This window comes from Trichomycterus rosablanca, chromosome 1 (genome assembly GCF_030014385.1).
Source record: "Trichomycterus rosablanca isolate fTriRos1 chromosome 1, fTriRos1.hap1, whole genome shotgun sequence".
NCBI lineage: Eukaryota > Metazoa > Chordata > Actinopteri > Siluriformes > Trichomycteridae > Trichomycterus > Trichomycterus rosablanca.
The window spans coordinates 7,432,977-7,452,855 of NC_085988.1; the positions used below are offsets into that span (position 1 = coordinate 7,432,977).

Here is a 19,879-nt window from a genome sequence, read left to right on the forward strand (position 1 = left end):
AGAAATGCACACATCACACACATATGCATCAAACCATCAGAAACAATATTACAGAATTGCATATGAGACTGAATTTTTGTGATGGCTAGATGACTGGGTCAGAGCATCTCCAAAACTGCAGCTCTTGTGGGGTGTGTCCTGGTCTGCAGTGGTCAGTATCGATCAAAAGTGGTGCAAGGAAGGAAACCAGCGACAGGTTCATGGGTAGCCAAGGCTCATTGATGCCCGTGTGGTCCGATCCAACAGACGAGCTACTGTAGCTCAGACTGCTGAAGAAGTTCATGCTGGTTCTGATAGTAAGGTGTCAGAATACACAGGGCAGCAAAAGGGAGACCAACACAAAATTAAGAAGGTGGTCATAATGTTATGCCTGATCGGTGTAGCTTTGCCTGAATGCTTTAACTTACCTGAGTAACAATAGAAAGGCTTCAGGTCTGAGCACTGAGCGTTAGCAATCATACTGTTGAAATAACCACAATTTTCATTTTCACTGTCGAGTTGTAAATTTGTCCATGTGAAGGTGGACACATTGGTCTGGTCTGACCATTTCCAAGAGTCTCTAAACAGTCCAAACCACGTCCAGCCAAAAAAGTAACCAGGATTTAGATCTGAGGTCAGTCCCTGTACAATTTGACTTTCATCGGGGTCTCTTGTGCTGGCTAGGTCAGTGTGATATTGTCTGCAGTAGCTCTGTGCTTCATGCCATGTGCTCGTAGTAGTCTTGATAAGATATCTGTCAGTGCCATTACTTCTGTCTGCAAAATAAAATAAACATTAATAACAATTACTGATGTTAGATTCTGAGTTTTGCTTAAATTACAAACCTCATTCCAAAAAGGTTAAGACAAAGACAAAAAAAAAAAGAGCTTTAACCAAAGGTTTAGTCTTTCCAAAGAAGGATGGGTCGCGGTTCACCACTTTGGGCTAAACTTTGTGGGAGAATTGTGAGTCAGTTCATAAACAATGTTTCTCTGTGCAACATTGTAAAGAATTTACATCTTTCACTATCTACAGTTCATAATATCATGGAAACATTCAAGGACTCTTGGTGTGTAAAGGCTAAATGTGGTGATAATTGAGGGTCTGTGTACCTTTGGTCATTCATTTATTCAATAATTTTTCCCCTTTTTCTCCCACTTTAGCGCATCCCATTTCTACCCGTCAATCATCCTCTCACTAATGCTGGTCCCTGCTCTCGATTGGGGAGGACGAGGCTGCTCCACGCCTCCTCTGACAGTCCCCATCCGACTTAAACCCGCCCCTATCTGAACAACAGGCCAATCGTTGCTCATGTAGCCACTCAGCCGGCAAGGCAGAGCTTTGGAACTTTAGTGTTTTATCGCTCAAGTCAAGCACTGAGCAAATCGGTTATTTACGCCAAGGGTTGTGGTGAGAGCGAAGCACAAAACGCTTCTCACGTCAATGAACTAAAGAAAACAACAACTGAGACAAACACTTTAGGTCTTCTTATCACCGACAGCTGATCCATGCTTTTAGCATCAAAACAAACATCTGTAACAACAGCACAAATCCCCACAGATAATCTACACGCTCCACTATCATGTTACTCTTTACATTCGTTATGTAACGCCACCCGATGATGACGCAGGCTTGGTTCCCAAAAACTGGTGGAAGGTTCGAAGAAACCTGAACAGAACCGGTTCAAGAACCAGAACCAGAGTTCTTTTGTAGTGCGTTTCCACCAGTTTTTGGGAACCAAGCCGGCATCATCAATGGTGGACATTGCTTAATGAAAGTAAAGAGTAACATGATGGTGGAGCATGTAGATTAACTATGGGGATTTGTGCTGCTGCTACAGATGTTGGTTTTGATGCTAAAAGCATGAATCAGCTGTTGGTGATAAGAAGATGTGACGTGTTTGTCTCAGTTGTTGTTTCCTTTAGTTCATTGACATGAGAAGCGTTTTGCACTGCACTCACACCGCGACCCTCGGAGAGATAAAACATCACTAAAGTTCCCTGACATGAACCTCCATCTGTGTGAAATAACCATCAAACCCAGTCTAACAGCTCCACATGTATCTGTGTTTAACTGCATTTACTTCACGTGTGCTGGTTCTGCAGCTCCAGGTTCTGAATCCACAAAAAGCTTCAACTAAATAAAGCGTAGCGTAACTGAATGTACTAACAGTACCACACAGAAACTTAACCTCTCTCTGTTATTACTGGTTATACAGTGGTGCTTGAAAGTTTGTGAACCCTTTAGAATTTTCTATATTTATATAAGTCCTAAAAGTAGATAAAGAGAACCCAGTTAAACAAATGAGACAAAAATATTATACTTGGTCATTTATTTATTGAGGAAAATGATTCAATATTACATATTTGTGAGTGGCAAAAGTATGTGAACCTCTAGGATTCACAGTTAATTTGAAGGTGAAATTCAGGTGTCAGGTGTTTTCAATCAATGGGAAGACAATCAGGACAATCACCCTGTTTTATTTAAAGAACAGGGATCTATCAAATTCTGCTCTTCACAACACATGTTTGTGGTAGTGTATCATGGCATGAACAAAGGAGATTTCTGAGGACCTTAGAAAAAGAGTTGTTGATGCTCATCAGGCTGGAAAAGGTTACAAAACAATATCTAAAGGGTTTGGACTCCACCAATCCACAGTCAGACAAATTGTGTACAAATCTCCCCATTGTTACCCTGCCCAGGAGTGGTCGACCAACAAAGATCATTCCAAGAGCAAGGCGTGTAATAGTCGGTGAGGTCACAAAGGACCCCAGGGTAACTTCTAAGCAACTGAAGGCCTCTCTCACATTGGCTAATGTTAATGTTCATGAGTCCACCATCAGGAGAACACTGAACAACAATGGTGTGCATGGCAGGGCTGCAAGGAGAAAGCCACTGCTCTCCAAAAAGAACATTGCTGCTCGTCTGCAGTTTGCTACAGATCACGTGGACAAGCCAGAAGGCTATTGGAAGAATGTTTTGTGGACGGATGAGACCAAAATAGAACTTTTTGGTTTAAATGAAAAGCGTTATGTTTGGAGAAAGGAAAACACTGAATTCCAGCATAAGAACCTTATCCCGTCTGTGAAACATGGTGGTGGTAGTATCATGGTTTGGGCCTGTTTTGCTGCATCTGGGCCAGGACGACTTGCCATCATTGATGGAACAATGAATTCTGAATTATATCAGAGAATTCTTAAGGAAAATGTCAGGACATCTGTCCATGAACTGAATCTCAAGAGAAGGTAGGTCATGCAGCAAGACAACGACCCTAAGCACACAAATCGTTCTACAAAGAATGGTTAAAGAAGAATAAAGTTCATGTTTTGGAATGACCAAGTCAAAGTCCGGACCTTGATCCAATCGAAATGTTGTGGAAGGACCTGAAGCAAGCAGTTTGTTATTAATTCAGCAAAACAGGAGCCAGGAGACGTCCGGGTCTTCAGGAGTAGTTTATTGACACATACAGACGTAAGGGCACAGCTTGGAAGACTGACAGAAAATCTAACTAGACATATTTTTGGGGAGCCTTTTCTACACTCGAAGTGAGAGGAGGAATTAGGGAAAGGAGGAGGAGGTTAAGGGGGACGGAAATGACAATGAAGAGGCAGACTACAAAGGTGAACAAAGGTTGGGCTAGTGTAATAAAAGGGTGTTGGTTTTATAGTGGGTAATCACAATGAAGGGGGTCAGGATACAGAATAACAAAAGATGTGAGGAGACACGATTAGGTGTGTAGGAGACAGGGAGTGGGGTGATACAGGATGGGGGATCAAACAGGGGGGCTCACTCAATATACAAAATGTAAGAAAAGAGGGGGATAATTTCTCTTAAGTTAATGTGAGGAAACCCACCAACATCCCAGAGTTGAAGCTGTTCTGTACGGAGGAATGGGCTAAAATTCCTCCAAGCCGGTGTGCAGGACTGATCAACAGTTACCGGAAACGTTTAGTTGCAGTTATTGCTGCAGAGGGGGGTCACACCAGATACTGAAAGCAAAGGTTCACATACTTTTGCCACTCATAAATATGTAATATTGGATCGTTTTCCTCAATAAATAAATGACCAAGTACAATATTTTTGTCTCATTTGTTTAACTGGGTTCTCTTTATCTACTTTTAGGACTTCTGATGATGTTTTAGGTCATATTTATGCAGAAATATAGAAAATTCTAAAGGGTTCACAAACTTTCAAGCACCACTGTATGTGTCTCTGTACAGATTATAAGTGCTCTGTACTGGTTATTTGTAAGAGCTTTGTATTGGTTATAAGTGCTCTGTACTAGTTATAAGAGTTCTGTACTGGTTATAAGAACTCTGTACTGGCTATAAGTGCTCTGTACTGGTTATAAGAGCTCTGTACTGGTTACATTTACATTTTCAGCATTTAGCAGACGCTTTTATCCAAAGCGACTTACAGTACACAGTCTAAGCAATTGAGGGTGAAGGGCCTTGCTCAAGGGCCCAACAGTGGCAACCAGGCAGTGGTGGGGTTTGAACTGGCAACCTTCAGATTACTAGTCTAGTACCTTAACCGCTAGGCTACACCGCCTAGCAGAGTTATAACTGCTCTGTACTGTTATAACAGCTTTGTACTGGTTATAAGTGCTATGTGCTGGTTTTAAGTGCTCGGTACTGGTTATAAGCGCTCTGTACTGGTTATAAGCGCTCTGTACTGGTTATACGTGCTCTGTGCTGGTTTTAAGTGATCTGTACTGGTTATAAGCGCTCTGTACAGGTTATAAGCACTCTGTACTGGTTATAAGTGCTCTGTACTGGTTATAAGCGCTCTGTGCTTCCCAAATTCATCACTCAGTGTTTTAGTACAACAAGCCATGTTAAGCTTTATTTTTCACATTGAGCATTTATTCTGTCCGGGTCACTTTTACCACGTCATATCACACAGATATACAAATATCCAAGTAAACAATCAGTTCCAACTCACCATCGAAGCACACAAACGGTAGTTTGAGGTCACATGCTCCGTCATACCAGCCAAGCTTATTGATCATGCCACACTCTTCACGCCCACCCCAGTTATTCGGCTCGTTTGGTTCCCACTTCACCATTTGCAGTGAGGCATTTTGAAAAGAGAAACGCCAGCTGTCGATGTCACTGTAAAGTCCGATCCAGGCGCTGGAAGTGAAATTTTTCCTCTGCGCTTCGTTCCCGAGTCGCACCATGTCGACAGAGGTTTGGACGGTAGCCAGGTCGGTGTAGTTGACTCGGCAGTAAGCCTGGGCGTCGCTCCATGTTTTATTCTGCTGGATCAGATAATACTTACGAACAGCAGCGGTGGTGAGTAGGACGGAGCCTGTGGACGAGATGTTTTACAATCAATTTCATTTTATTATTCTTAGGATTTAAATATGTTAGTAAAATTATCATCTCACCTGAGATAAACAGGAGGATGAAGACGTGATGCTGCATCTCTGATGAACGTCTTACTGATAGATAGATAGATAAATAAATAAATAAATAAATAAAGCAGTAAAAAACACTGTTAAAAACACAAAATGTACAGTACTTTATAATTGTAATATCTGTACCTGAAACGGAAACTTGAGAACAGAAGCTGTCAGTCCTCCGAGGATAAAGATTGATGTTTGTGTCGGCTTGAGCAGGTGATTCTTCTTTGTTCAGACTGAATGCAAATGACTCCTTTTGACCGTCTTCATTTCCCTAAGCTGCAGTCCAATCCACACGCTTCACTAAACAGGTGATTGTAATCATGGTTTGGTACAAAAGCAGCATCCAGGAAAGGCTGAGAGTCTTTAATAAGCAAATGATCTCCAGTTTATCCACAAATGTGTGAGAAAATGATTGAAATGTTTAAAAACAATGAACCTCAAAGAAAGATTGGAAGGAATTTGCATGTTCTCCCTCTACAGTGCAGAATATCATTAAACCATTCAAGGAATCAGGAGGAATTTCAGTGTGTAAAAGACAAGGACCCAAGCTTAAGCTGAACGCTTGTGATCTTCCATCCCTCAGACAGCATCAAGAACCTCCACTCAACACTAGCTGATATAACCACATGAGGTTTTAAACTAGCTGTGCATGCAAGAAACCCCTCAAACCTCACACAGTTGTGTGAAAATTCTGCATAGAGGGAAAAACTTTCTCCCAGTTGATGTTAGAGATAGTAGATGGTTATTGGAAGCATTATGGGGATTGTTAGGGCATAGGGTGTCCTAAATTTTTACTCACAATCAATTTCCATTTTTGTTCATTACATTTTACAGCTTGTGTTTAAAAGTTATTTTTTTAGTTCTATTTGTTTAATGAAAGAAGCTCCATCTGTCAGTACTGTTCAAATGAAGCTTAAATGTTCATTTGTTTAAATATGTTCAAAAAGACAAAAGTTTACATGGGGTGTCCTAACTTTTTTTTGTATTCTATAATATACCACACATGATGCATTAAACAGTAATTGTACTTCATCATCATCTTACTTTGTGAGCAGGAGGAGCTTTAGGCACTCCAGTGTCCTCACACCTCCCAAATATCTGCATAAGGTGACCGGCTACCCTAATTAGGTGTGAGTGTGTGGTGCCCTCAGTTTAAAACAGGGGGGTGTGTTGGGTATATGAGATGGACTGGTGCCCTCAGTTTAAAACAGGGGGGTGTGTTGGGTATATGAGATGGACTGGTGCCCTCAGTTTAAAACGGGGTGGGGGGGGGGGTATATATGGGTGTTGGGTATATGAGATGGACTGGTGCCCTATCCAGGGTATCCCTGCTCTGTACCCAGTGTTTTACAGTGGAACTGGACCCACTGTGACCCTCACCAGGATGAAGCGGTTGATGTAAATGAGCTGAATGTACTGAAGCACACAGAAGTGAAGGTGAGTGGAAGTGAAGGAAGTGGAAGTGAGGTGCTGAGTATTGTGACATCATCTCTGTGTCACCGTGTATCAGGGTTCTAAAGTCTGACTGGAATGAAGCTTCAGCATTTTGCTTTTCTCTCATGGTGGAGGATCAAGAGAAGAGATCTGCTGAAACAAACGCCTCTATAACGCCCAGCTCAGCCACATTCACACTCTTTTATCCAGCTTCTAATAAAGTTTCACCTCAGGACGACTCGGGTGATGATCTGGACGTGGAGGACGGTACCATGAAGCAGGGTGATCTGTTCATGAAGAGGAACAACATCTTTAAAACATGGAGCAGGTTTGTGTTGAGCTAAAATCACACGGCTTAGTGACCAGTGGAGACGTGACTGTAAATCATGTTTAATGTTATTACATCACAATCATCAGAAAATCACTTGTTTTATTAGTGTAGCAGTGAAATCAGGACACGACCTCAGTACACTTCAGCTTTATTACCTTCATCACATTAAAACACTTTTATTCATCATTTTAAATAGAATTCTTCTCTTTAAACATCACATTTAGTGTAAGAGCTTCTTTTTAAAGATCTAAAATACACTTTCATTTCACTAAGTTTTAAATTCACAGTAAATTACAGGCTGTGTTTGTTACAAATGTTCTTACTGAAGCGAAATATCATTAAAAAACATTTATTTACTTTTATTTTTAACTGTTAATCTAATGATAAAATGTTCAGATTTACTACAAATATCCATTAACACGATATTATAAATGTACAGCTAACAGGAAGCTACAAATCGACAACTACTGACTGTAATACCACAACTGCTGTCTGAGGACCAGGACAACTGCTGGCTGTGGAGCCACAACTGCTGGATGTAAAACCACAACTGCTGGCTTTGGAGCCACAACTGCTGGCTAAAGAACCACAACTGCTGGCTGTGAAACCACAACTGCTGGCTGAAACACCACCACCGCTGGCTGAGAAACCACAACTGCTGGCTGTACAGCTGGAACTGCTGGTTAAAGAACCACAACTGCTGGCTGAAGAACAACAACTGCTGGCTGAGAAGCCACAACTGCTGGCTGTGGAGCCACAACTGCTGGCTGAAAAACCACAACTGCTTGCTAAGAAGCCACAACTGCTGGCTGTAGAGCCAAAACTGCTGGCTGAGAAGCCACAACTGCTGGCTTTGGAGCCACAACTGCTGGCTAAAAAACCACAACTGCTGGCTGTGAAGAAACAACTGCTGGCTGTAGAACCACAACTGCAGTCTAAAGAACCACAACTGCTGGATGAAAAACCACAACTGCTGGCTGTGAAGACACAACTGCTGGCTGTACAACCACAACTGCAGTCTAAAGAACCACATCTGCTGAATGAAAAACCACAACTGCTGGCTGTAGAGCCATAACTGCTGGTTGTAGAACCACAACTGCTGGTTGTAGAACCACAACTGCTGGCTGTAGAACCACAACTGCTGTCTAAAGAACCACAACTGCTGGCTGAGAAGCCACAACTGTTAGCTGAAGAACCACAACTGCTGGTTGAGAAACCACAACTGCTGGCTGAGAAACCACAACTGCTGGCTCAGGAACCACAACTGCTGGCTGTAGAGCCACAACTCCTGGCTGAAGAACAACAACTGCTGGCTGTGGAGCCACAACTGCTGGCTGTAGAACTACAACTGCTGGCTGAGAAACCACAACTGCTGGCCGAGAAGCCACAAGTGCTGGCTGAGAAGCCACAACTGCTGGCTGTAGAGCCACAACTGCTGGCTGAGAAACCACAACTGCTAGCTGTAGAGCCACAACTGCTGGCTGACAAACCACAACTGCTAGCTGTAGAGCCACAACTGCTGGCTGAGAAGCCACAACTGCTGGCTTTAGAGCCACAACTGCTGGTTAAAGAACCACAACTGCTGGCTGTAGAGCCACAACTGCTGGTTAAAGAACAACAACTGCTGGCTGTGGAGCCACAACTGCTGGCTAAAGAGTCACAACTGCTGGCTGTAGAACCACAACTGCTGGCTGAGAAACCACAACTGCTGTCCGAAAAACCACAACTGCTGGCTGTAAAGCCACAACTGCTGGCTGAAAAACCACAACTGCTGGCTGTGAAGCCACAACTGCTGACTGTAGAGCCACAACTGCTGGCTAAGAAGCCACAACTGCTGTCTGAAGAACCACAACAGCTTGCTGAAAAACCACAACTGCTCTCTGAGGAATCACAACTGCTGGCTGAAAAACCACAACTGCTGGCTGTAAAGCCACAACTGCTGGCTGAAAAACCACAACTGCTGGCTGTGAAGCCACAACTGCTGGCTGTAGAGCCACAACTGCTGGCTGAGAAGCCACAACTGCTGTCTGAAGAACCACAACAGCTTGCTGAAAAACCACAACTGCTCTCTGAGGAATCACAACTGCTGGCTGAAAAACCACAACTGCTCTCTGAGGAACCACAACTGCTGGCTGAGAAGCCACAACTGCTGGCTGAGAAGCCACAACTGCTGGCTGTAGAGCCACAACTGCTGGCTGAGAAGCCACAACTGCTGTCTGAAGAACCACAACAGCTTGCTGAAAAACCACAACTGCTCTCTGAGGAACCACAACTGCTGGCTGAAAAACCACAACTGCTCTCTGAGGAACCACAACTGCTGGCTGAGAAGCCACAACTGCTGGCCATGGAGCCACAACTGCTGGCTGAGAAGCTACAACTTTTGGCTGTAGAGCTACAACTGCTGGCTGAAGAACCACAACTGCTTGCAGAAAAACCAAAACTGCTGCCTGAGAAGCCACAACTGCTGGCTGTAGAGCCACAACTGCTGGTTGAGAAACCACAACTGCTGGCTGAGAAGCCACAACTGCTGGCTGTGGAGCCACAACTGCTGTCTGAAGAACCACAACTGCTAGCTGATAAACCGCAAATGCTGGCTGTGGAGCCACAACTGCTAGCTGTAGAGCCACAACTGCTGGCTTTGGAGCCACAACTGCTGGCTGTAAAGCCACAACTGCTGGCTGAGGAACCACAACTGCTGGTTGTAGAACCACAACTGTTGGTAGTAGAACCACAACTGCTAGCTGAAGAACCACAACTGCTGTCCGAAAAACCACAACTGCTGGCTGTAAAGCCACAACTGCTTGCTGTAAAGCCACAACTGCTGGCTGAAAAACCACAACTGCTGGCTGCGAAGCCACAACTGCTGGCTGTAGAGCCACAACTGCTGTCTGAGAAACCACAACTGCTGGCTGAGAAACCACAACTGCTGGCTCAGGAACCACAACTCCTGGCTGAAGAACAACAACTGCTGGCTGTGGAGCCACAACTGCTGGCTAAAGAGCCACAACTGCTGGCTGTAGAACCACAACTGCTGGCTGAGAAACCACAACTGCTGGCCGAGAAGCCACAACTGCTGGCTGTAGAGCCACAACTGCTGGCTGAGAAACCACAACTGCTAGCTGTAGAGCCACAACTGCTGGCTGAGAAACCACAACTGCTAGCTGTAGAGCCACAACTGTTGGCTGAAAAGCCACAACTGCTGGCTTTAGAGCCACAACTGCTGGTTAAAGAACCACAACTGCTGGCTGTAGAGCCACAACTGCTGGTTAAAGAGCAACAACTGCTGGCTGTGGAGCCACAACTGCTGGCTAAAGAGCCACAACTGCTGACTGTAGAACCACAACTGCTGGCTGAGAAACCACAACTGCTGGCCGAGAAGCCACAACTGCTGGCTGTAGAGCCACTACTGCTGGCTGAGAAACCACAACTGCTAGCTGTAGAGCCACAACTGCTGGCTGAGAAACCACAACTGCTAGCTGTAGAACCACAACTGCTAGCTGTAGAGCCACAACTGCTGGCTGAGAAGCCACAACTGCTGGCTTTAGAGCCACAACTGCTGGTTAAAGAACCACAACTGCTGGCTGTAGAGCCACAACTGCTGGTTAAAGAACAACAACTGCTGGCTGTGGAGCCACAACTGCTGGCTAAAGAGTCACAACTGCTGGCTGTAGAACCACAACTGCTGGCTGAGAAACCACAACTGCTGTCCGAAAAACCACAACTGCTGGCTGTAAAGCCACAACTGCTGGCTGTGAAGCCACAACTGCTGGCTGTGAAGCCACAACTGCTGGCTGTAGAGCCACAACTGCTGGCTAAGAAGCCACAACTGCTGTCTGAAGAACCACAACAGCTTGCTGAAAAACCACAACTGCTCTCTGAGGAATCACAACTGCTGGCTGAAAAACCACAACTGCTGGCTGTAAAGCCACAACTGCTGGCTGAAAAACCACAACTGCTGGCTGTGAAGCCACAACTGCTGGCTGTAGAGCCACAACTGCTGGCTGAGAAGCCACAACTGCTGTCTGAAGAACCACAACAGCTTGCTGAAAAACCACAACTGCTCTCTGAGAAATCACAACTGCTGGCTGAAAAACCACAACTGCTCTCTGAGGAACCACAACTGCTGGCTGAGAAGCCACAACTGCTGGCTGAGAAGCCACAACTGCTGGCTGTAGAGCCACAACTGCTGGCTGAGAAGCCACAACTGCTGTCTGAAGAACCACAACAGCTTGCTGAAAAACCACAACTGCTCTCTGAGGAACCACAACTGCTGGCTGAAAAACCACAACTGCTCTCTGAGGAACCACAACTGCTGGCTGAGAAGCCACAACTGCTGGCCATGGAGCCACAACTGCTGGCTGAGAAACCACAACTGCTGGTTAAGGAACCACAACTGCTGGCTGAGAAGCTACAACTTTTGGCTGTAGAGCTACAACTGCTGGCTGAAGAACCACAACTGCTTGCAGAAAAACCAAAACTGCTGCCTGAGAAGCAACAACTGCTGGCTGTAGAGCCACAACTGCTGGTTGAGAAACCACAACTGCTGGCTGAGAAGCCACAACTGCTGGCTGTGGAGCCACAACTGCTGTCTGAAGAACCACAACTGCTAGCTGATAAACCGCAAATGCTGGCTGTGGAGCCACAACTGCTAGCTGTAGAGCCACAACTGCTGGCTTTGGAGCCACAACTGCTGGCTGTAAAGCCACAACTGCTGGCTGAGGAACCACAACTGCTGGTTGTAGAACCACAACTGTTGGTAGTAGAACCACAACTGCTAGCTGAAGAACCACAACTGCTGTCCGAAAAACCACAACTGCTGGCTGTAAAGCCACAACTGCTTGCTGTAAAGCCACAACTGCTGGCTGAAAAACCACAACTGCTAGCTGCGAAGCCACAACTGCTGGCTGTAGAGCCACAACTGCTGTCTGAGAAACCACAACTGCTGGCTGAGAAACCACAACTGCTGGCTCAGGAACCACAACTCCTGGCTGAAGAACAACAACTGCTGGCTGTGGAGCCACAACTGCTGGCTAAAGAGCCACAACTGCTGGCTGTAGAACCACAACTGCTGGCTGAGAAACCACAACTGCTGGCCAAGAAGCCACAACTGCTGGCTGTAGAGCCACAACTGCTGGCTGAGAAACCACAACTGCTAGCTGTAGAGCCACAACTGCTGGCTGAGAAACCACAACTGCTAGCTGTAGAGCCACAACTGTTGGCTGAAAAGCCACAACTGCTGGCTTTAGAGCCACAACTGCTGGTTAAAGAACCACAACTGCTGGCTGTAGAGCCACAACTGCTGGTTAAAGAGCAACAACTGCTGGCTGTGGAGCCACAACTGCTGGCTAAAGAGCCACAACTGCTGACTGTAGAACCACAACTGCTGGCTGAGAAACCACAACTGCTGGCCGAGAAGCCACAACTGCTGGCTGTAGAGCCACTACTGCTGGCTGAGAAACCACAACTGCTAGCTGTAGAGCCACAACTGCTGGCTGAGAAACCACAACTGCTAGCTGTAGAACCACAACTGCAGGCTCGGGAACCACAACTGCTGTCCGTAAAGCCACAACTGCTGGCTTTGGAGCCACAACTGCTGGCTGTAAAGCCACAACTGCTGGCTTTGGAGCCACAACAGCTGGCTGAAAAACCACAACTGCTGGCTTTGGAGCCACAACTGCTGGCTGAGAAACCACAACTGCTGGTTAAGGAACCACAACTGCTGGCCGAGAAGCCACAAGTGCTGGCTGAGAAGCCACAACTGCTGGCTGTAGAGCCACAACTGCTGGCTGAGAAACCACAACTGCTAGCTGTAGAGCCACAACTACTGGCTGACAAACCACAACTGCTAGCTGTAGAGCCACAACTGCTGGCTGAGAAGCCACAACTGCTGGCTGTGGAGCCACAACTGCTGGCTAAAGAGTCACAACTGCTGGCTGTAGAACCACAACTGCTGGCTGAGAAACCACAACTGCTGTCCGAAAAACCACAACTGCTGGCTTTGGAGCCACAACTGCTGGCTGTAAAGCCACAACTGCTGGCTTTGGAGCCACAACAGCTGGCTGAAAAACCACAACTGCTGGCTGTGAAGCCACAACTGCTGGCTTTGGAGCCACAACTGCTGGCTGAAGAACCACAACTGCTGTCCGAAAAACCACAACTGCTGGCTGTAAAGCCACAACTGCTGGCTGAAAAACCACAACTGCTGGCTGCGAAGCCACAACTGCTGGCTGTAGAGCCACAACTGCTGGCTGAGAAGCCACAACTGCTGTCTGAAGAACCACAACAGCTTGCTGAAAAACCACAACTGCTCTCTGAGGAATCACAACTGCTGGCTGAAAAACCACAACTGCTCTCTGAGGAACCACAACTGCTGGCTGAGAAGCCACAACTGCTGGCTGAGAAGCTACAACTTTTGGCTGTAGAGCTACAACTGCTGGCTGAAGAACCACAACTGCTTGCAGAAAAACCAAAACTGCTGCCTGAGAAGCCACAACTGCTGGCTGTAGAGCCACAACTGCTGGTTGAGAAACCACAACTGCTGGCTGAGAAGCCACAACTGCTGGCTGAAGAACCACAACTGCTAGCTGATAAACCGCAAATGCTGGCTGTGGAGCCACAACTGCTGTCTGAAGAACCACAACTGCTGGCTAAGAAGCCACGACTGCTGTCTGAAGAACCAAAATTGCTGACTGTAGAACCACAGCTGCTGACTGTGGAACCACAACTGCTGGCTGAGGAACCACAACTGCTGGCTGTAAAACCACAACTGCTGTCTGAAGAACCACAATTTCTGGCTGTAAAGCCACAAATGCTGGCTGAGAAACCAAAACTGCTGGCTGTGAAACCACAACTGCTGGCTGTAGAGCAACAACTGCAGGCTCCGGAACCACAACTGCTGGCTGAAGAACCACAACTGCTGGCTGTAAAACCACAACTGCTGGCTAAGAAACCACAACTGCTGGCTGAGAAGCCACAACTGCTGGCTTTAGAGCCACAACTGCTGGTTAAAGAACCACAACTGCTGGCTAAAAAGCCACAACTGCTGGCTGTAGAGCCACAACTGCTGGTTAAAGAACCACAACTGCTGGCTGAAGAACAACAACTGCTGGCTGAGAAGCCACAACTGCTGGCTGTAGAGCCACAACTGCTGGTTAAAGAACCACAACTGCTGGCTGAAGAACAACAACTGCTGGCTGAGAAGCCACAACTGCTGGCTGAAGAGCCACAACTGCTGGCTGTAGAGCCACAACTGCTGGCTGAGAAACCACAACTGCTGGTTGAGGAACCACAACTGCTGGCTAAGAAGCCACAACTGCTGGCTGAGAAGCCACAACTGCTGGCTGTAGAGCCACAACTGCTGGCTGAAGAACCACAACTGCTTGCTGAAGAACCACAACTGCTGGCTGTGGAGCCACAACTACTGGCTGTAGAGCCACAACTGCTGGCTGTAGAACCACAACTGCTGGATGAGAAGCCACAACTGCTGGCTTTGGAGCCATAACTGCTGGCTTTGGAGCCACAACAGCTGGCTGAAAAACCACAACTGCTGGCTGTGAAGCCACAACTGCTGGTTGTAAAGCTACAACTGCTGGCTGTAGAACCACAACTGCTGGCTAAAGAACCACAACTGCTGGCTGTAGAGCCACAACTGCTGTCTGAAGAACCACAACAGCTGTCTGAAGAAAAACAACTGCTGTCTGAAGAACCACAACTGCTGGCTGTAAAGCCACAACTGCTGGTTGTAAAGCCACAACTGCTGGCTGAGAAACAACAACAGCTGGCTGTGGAACTGCTGTCTGAAGAACCACAACTGCCGGCTGTAAAGCCACAACTGCTGACTTTGGAGCCACAACTGCTGGCTGTAAAGCCACAACTGCTGACTTTGGAGCCACAACTGCTGGCTGTGAAGCCACAACTGCTCTCTGAAGAACCACAACTGCTGGCTGAAGAACCACAACTGCTGGCTGAAAAACCACAACTTCTGGCTGTGAAGCCACAACTGCTGGTTAAAGAACCACAACAGCTGTCTGAAGAAAAACAACTGCTGTCTGAAGAACCACAACTGCTGGCTGTAAAGCCACAACTGCTGGTTGTAAAGCCACAACTGCTGGCTGAGAAACAACAACAGCTGGCTGTGGAACTGCTGTCTGAAGAACCACAACTGCCGGCTGTAAAGCCACAACTGCTGACTTTGGAGCCACAACTGCTGGCTGTAAAGCCACAACTGCTGACTTTGGAGCCACAAATGCTGGCTGTGAAGCCACAACTGCTCTCTGAAGAACCACAACTGCTGGCTGAAGAACCACAACTGCTGGCTGAAAAACCACAACTTCTGGCTGTGAAGCCACAACTGCTGGTTAAAGAACCACAACTGCTGGCTGAAAAACCACAACTGCTGGCTGAAAAGTTACAACTGCTGGCTGTGGAGCCACAACTGCTGTCTGAAGAACCACAACTGCTGGCTAAGAAACCTCAACTGCTGGCTGTAGAGCTGGAACTGCTGGTTAAAAAAACCACAACTGCTGGCTGAGAAGCCACAACTGCTGGCTGAAGAACAACAACTGCTGGCTGAGAGGCAACAACTGCTGGCAGTAGAGCTGGAACTGCTGGCTGAGAAACCACAACTGCTGGCTGAGAAGCCACAACTGCTGGCTGTGGAGCCACAAATGCTGGCTGTAGAGCCACAACTGCTGGCTGAGAAACCACAACTGCTGGTTGAGGAACCACAACTGCTGGCTAAGAAGCCACAACTGCTGGCTGTAGAGCCACAACTGCTGGCTGAAGAACCACAACTGCTTGCTGAAGAACCACAACTGCTGGCTGTGGAGCCACAACTACTGGCTGTAGAGCCACAACTGCTGGCTGTAGAACCACAACTGCTGGCTGAGAAGCCACAACTGCTGGCTCAGAAGCCACAACTGCTGGCTTTGGAGCCATAACTGCTGGCTTTGGAGCCACAACAGCTGGCTGAAAAACCACAACTGCTGGCTGTGAAGCCACAACTGCTGGTTGTAAAGCTACAACTGCTGGCTGTAGAACCACAACTGCTGGCTAAAGAACCACAACTGCTGGCTGTAGAGCCACAACTGCTGTCTGAAGAACCACAACAGCTGTCTGAAGAAAAACAACTGCTGTCTGAAAAGCCACAACCGCTGTCTGAAGAACCACAACTGCTGTCTGAAGAACCACAACTGCTGTCTGAAGAACCACAACTGCTGGCTGTAAAGCCACAACTGCTGGTTGTAAAGCCACAACTGCTGGCTGAGAATCAACAACAGCTGGCTGTGGAACTGCTGTCTGAAGAACTACAACTGCTGGCTGTAAAGACACAACTGCTGACTTTGGAGCCACAACTGCTGGCTGTGAAGCCACAACTGCTCTCTGAAGAACCACAACTGCTGGCTGAAGAACCACAACTGCTGGCTGAAAAACCACAACTTCTGGCTGTGAAGCCACAACTGCTGGCTGTAGAGCCACAACTGCTGTCTGAGAAACCACAACTGCTGGCTGAAAAGCCACAACAGCTGGCTGAAGAACCACAACTGCTGGCTGAAAAACCACAACTGCTGGCTATGAAGCCACAACTGCTGTCTGAAGAACCACAACTGCTGGCTAAGAAACCTCAACTGCTGGCTGTAGAGCTGGAACTGCTGGTTAAAAAAACCACAACTGCTGGCTGAAGAACAACAACTGCTGGCTGAGAGGCAACAACTGCTGGCAGTAGAGCTGGAACTGCTGGCTGTGAAGCTACAACTGCTGTCTGAAGAACCACAACTGCTGGCTGTGGAACCACAACTGCTGTCTGAAGAACCACAACTGCTGGCTGAGAAGCCACAACTGCTGTCTGAAGAACCACAACTGCTGACTGAGAAGCCACAACTGCTGTCTGAAGAACCACAACTGCTGTATAAAGAACGACAACTGCTGGCTGAGAAGCCAACACGGCTGTCTGAAGAACCACTACTGCTGTATGAAGAACGACAACTGCTGGCTGAGAAGCCACAACTGCTGTATGAAGAACCACAACTGCTGACTGAGAAGCCACAACTGCTGTCTGAAGAACCACAACTGCTGTATAAAGAACGACAACTGCTGGCTGAGAAGCCAACACGGCTGTCTGAAGAACCACTACTGCTGTATGAAGAACGACAACTGCTGGCTGAGAAGCCAACACTGCTGTCTGAAGAACCAAAACTGCTGGCTCAGGAACCACAACTGCTGGCTGTAGAGCCACAACTGCTGGCTGAAGAACAACAACTGCTGGCTGTAGAACCACAGCTGCTGTCTGAAGAACCACAACTGCTGTCTGAAGAACCACAACTGCTGGCTGAGAAGCCACAACTGCTGGCTGTAGAGCCACAACTGCTGGCTGAAGAACAACAACTGCTGGCTGTAGAACCACAACTGCTCTCTGAAAAACCACAACTGCTGGTTGTAGAACCACAACTGCTGGTTGTAGAACCACAACTGCTGTCTGAAAAACCACAACTGCTTGCTGAGAAGCCACTACTGCTGTCTGAAGAACCACAACTGCTGGCTGAAGAACCACAACTGCTGTCTGAAGAACCACAACTGCTGTATAAAGAACCACAACTGCTGGCTGTAAAAGCCACAACTGCTGGCTAAGAAACCACAACAGCTGGCTGTTGAACCACATTAACTGACTGTAGAACCACGACTACTGCCTGAGGAGCCATAACTGCCAGCTGAGAAACCACAACTGCTAGTTGAGGAACCACAACTGCTGGCTTTAGAGCCACAACTACTGATTATAGAACCACAACTGCTGGCTGTAAAGCCACAACTGCTGTTGAAGAACCACAACTGCGAGCTTAAAAACCACAACTGCTGGCTGTGAAACCACAACTGCTGGTTTTAGAACCACAACTGCAGGCTGAGGAACCACAACTGCTGGCTGTAAAGCACCAACTGCTGGCTGAAAAACCACAACTGCTGGCTTAGAAACAACAACAGCTGGCTGTGGAACCACATTAACTGGCTTTGGAGCCACAACTGCTGGCTGTAGAGCACCAACTGCTGTCTGAAGAACCACAACTGCTGGCTGTAGAGCCACAACTGCTGGCTGTAGAGCCACAACTGCTGGCTGAGGAGCCACAACTGCTGGCTGTAGAACCACAACTGCTGGCTGAGAAGCCACAACTGCTGGCTGAGAAGCCACAACTGCTGGCTGAAAAACCACAACTGCTGGCTGTGAAGCCACAACTGCTGGCTGTAGAGCCACAACTGCTGTCTGAAGAACCACAACTGCTGACTGAAGAACCACAACTGCTGGCTGAGGAGTCACAACTGCTGGCTGTAGAACCACAACTGCTGGCTGAGAAGCCACAACTGCTGGCTGTGAGGCCACAACTGCTGGTTGTAGAAAACACAACTGCTGTCTAAAAAACCACAACTGCTGGCTGTGAAGCCACAACTGCTGGCTGAAGAACCACAACTGCTGGCTGAGAGGCCACAACTGCTGGCTGAAGAACCACAACTGCTGTTTGAAGAACCACAACTGCTGTCTGAAAAACCACAACTGCTGTTTGAAGAACCACAACCGCTGGCTGAAGAACCACAACTGCTGTCTGAAAAACCACAACTGCTGGCTGTGAAGCCACAACTGCTGGCTGTAGAGCCACAACTGCTGTCTGAAGAACCACAACTGCTGACTGAAGAACCACAACTGCTGGCTGAGGAGTCACAACTGCTGGCTGTAGAACCACAACTGCTGGCTGAGAAGCCACAACTGCTGGCTGTGAGGCCACAACTGCTGGTTGTAGAAAACACAACTGCTGTCTAAAAAACCACAACTGCTGGCTGTGAAGCCACAACTGCTGGCTGTAGAGCCACAACTGCTGTCTGAAGAACCACAACTGCTGGCTGAGAGGCCACAACTGCTGGCTGAAGAACCACAACTGCTGTTTGAAGAACCACAACTGCTGTCTGAAAAACCACAACTGCTGTTTGAAGAACCACAACCGCTGGCTGAAGAACCACAACTGCTGTCTGAAAAACCACAACTGCTGGCTGATAAACCACAACTGCAGGCTGTAGAACCACAACTGCTGTCTGAAAAACCACAACTGCTGGTTGTAGAACCAAAACTGCTGTCTGAAAAACCACAACTGCTGGCTGAGAAGCCACTACTGCTGGCTAAGAAGCCACAACTGCTGTCTGAAGAACCACAACTGCTGTCTTAAGAACCACAACTGCTGTATAAAGAACCACGACTGCTGGCTGTAAAGCCACAACTGCTGGCTGAGAAACCACAACAGCTGGCTGTAGAACCACGACTTCTGCCTGAGGAGCCATAACTGCTAGCTGAGAAACCACAACTGCTAGTTGAGAAACCACAACTGCTGGCATTAGAGCCACAACTACTGATTATAGAACCACAACTGCTGGCTGTAAAGCCACAACTGCTATCTGAAGAACCACAACTGCGAACTTAAAAACCACAACTGCTGTCTGAAAAACCACAACTGCTGGCTGAGAAGTTACAACTGCTGGCTGTGGAGCCACAACTGCTGTCTGAAGAACCACAACTGCTTGCTGTAAAGCCACAACTGCTGGCTGAGAAACCTCAACTGCTGGCTGAGAAGCCACAACTGCTGGCTGTAGAGCTGGAACTGCTGGTTAAAAAACCACAACTGCTGGCTGAGAAGCCACAACTGCTGGCTGAAGAACAACAACTGCTGGCTGAGAGGCCACAACTGCTGGCA

The 19,879-nt window shown here is 47.4% G+C and overlaps 1 protein-coding gene across 1 annotated transcript in view; it reads right to left on the reverse strand.

The window, feature by feature from the left end:
• The window catches only part of LOC134316967 (NACHT, LRR and PYD domains-containing protein 12-like), a 175,526-nt gene that overhangs the window by 47,739 nt on the left and 107,908 nt on the right, over positions 1-19,879 (reverse strand). The window lies entirely within an intron of this gene.